Genomic DNA, 2,017 nt, shown 5'->3' with positions numbered 1-2,017 from the left:
ATGTATAATACTGTACCACCTTTCAACATTATTACAACGTGCGTGTGCTAGCGTGTGTGTGTGTGTATCACTTCACAGTCCTCACTGTTCCATAAGGTTTATTTTTACCAGTTTTTTTTATCTGATTCTACTGCTTGCATCAGTTACCTGATGTAGAATAGAGTTCCACGTAGTCATGGCTTTATGTAGCACTGTGCGCCTCCCATAGTCTGTACTTGACTTGGGGATTGTGAAGAGGCCTCTAGTGGCATGTCTTGTGGGGTATGCATGGGTGTCCAAGCTATATGCTAGTAGTTTAAACAGACACCTTGGTTCATTCAGCATGTCAACACCTCTTCCAAAAACAAGTAGTGATAAAGTCAATCTCTCTTCCACTTTGAGCCATGAGAGACTTACATGCATATTATTCATGTTAGCTCTCCTTGTACATTTAAGGGCCAGACATGCTGCCCTGTTCTGAGCCAGTTGTAATTTTCCACGGTCCCTCTTTGTGGCACCTGACCACACGACTGAACAGTAGTCCAGGTGCAACAAAACTAGGGCCTGCAGGACCTGCGCTGTTGATAGTGTTGTTAACCTCTTTTAAGAAGGCACAGCAGAGCTTTATTATGGACAGACTTCTACCCATCTTAGCTACTGTGGTATCAACATGTTTAGACCATGACAGTTACTCCAAGCAGTTTAGTCACCTCAACTTGCTCAATTTGGACATTATTCATTACAAAATTTAGTTGAGGTTTAGGGTTTAGTGAATGATTTGTCTGAAATACAATGCTTTTAGTTTAGGAAATATTTTGGACTAACTTATTCCTTGCCACCCATGCTGAAACGAACTGCAGCTCTTTGTTAAGTGTTTCAGTGATTTCCCTTGCTGTAGTAGCTGACGTGTATAGTGTTGAGTCATACGGACACAGACACACTGGCTTTACTCAAAGCCAGTGGCATGTCTTTAGTAAAAAATGCCCTGGGGAATTCCTGATTCTACCTGGATTATGTTGGAGATGCTTCCATTAAAGAACACCCTCTGTGTTCTGTTAGACAACTCTTTATCCACAATATAGCAGGGGGTATAGAGCCATAATACATATTTTGTCCAGCAGCAGACTATGATTGGTAATGTCAAAAGCCACACTGAAGTATAACAAAACAGCTCCCACAATCTATCAGCAATTTCTCTCAGCCAATCATCAGTAATTTGTGTAAGTGCCATGTTTGTTGAATATCCATCCTGTAAGAGTGCTGAAAGTCTGTTGTCAATTTGTTTACAATAAAATAGTATTGTGTCTGGTATAACACCATTTTTTCCAAAAGTTTACTAAGGGTTGGTAAAAGGCTGATTGGTCAACTATTTGAGCCAGTTATAAGGTTTTTACTATTCTTGGGTAGTGGAAAAACTTTTGCTTCCCTCCAGGCCTGGGGGTACACACGTACTAGTAGGCTTAGATTGCAGATATAGCAAATAGGAGTGGCAATATCGTCCTCTATTATCCTCAGTAATTTTCCATCCAAGTTGTCAGAACCTGTGTAGTGTCAGCGTTTGTTGCTGACATGTCATGCGTAAATTTGCTAATCTTGCCAAAGAAAAAGGAATTGGCAATATCGGCAAAGAGGACTTGGTCTCAAATATCGGAAGCACCCGGATGCCAGCCCTCCTAAATCCAGGGATCCGTCCTGGAAGCGGCATCGCGTGGACATCGGTGAAGTTATTGACATAGTGGACGATTCGCTATAAGTCCTCAGAGTTTGCTGGCAAAACAACCACCACACCTCTTCCTTGGAGCCACACCATGTTCCTTTTATAACTGCAGTCAACTTACAGTATCTGTAAAAATTCTGAAACAAGAACATTTATTTAAAACAAGCCTTTAATATGTGCTGAAAGGCACAATTTATCCTCAGTTTTATTGCAGCTTGATTCAAAATATATAGCTAGCTAGTTTGTAATTAATTCATGATTTCGGAATAGGGGAGGGTTTTGATAGCACAGATAAGATAGTGCCGCAAAAGTGATGTGTTA

Source organism: Salmo salar, chromosome 06 (genome assembly GCF_965601325.2).
Source record: "Salmo salar chromosome 06, fSalSal1, whole genome shotgun sequence".
NCBI classification, from domain to species: Eukaryota; Metazoa; Chordata; class Actinopteri; order Salmoniformes; family Salmonidae; genus Salmo; species Salmo salar.
The sequence above is the reverse complement of the archived record's forward strand: the minus strand, read 5'-3'. Positions refer to the sequence as shown.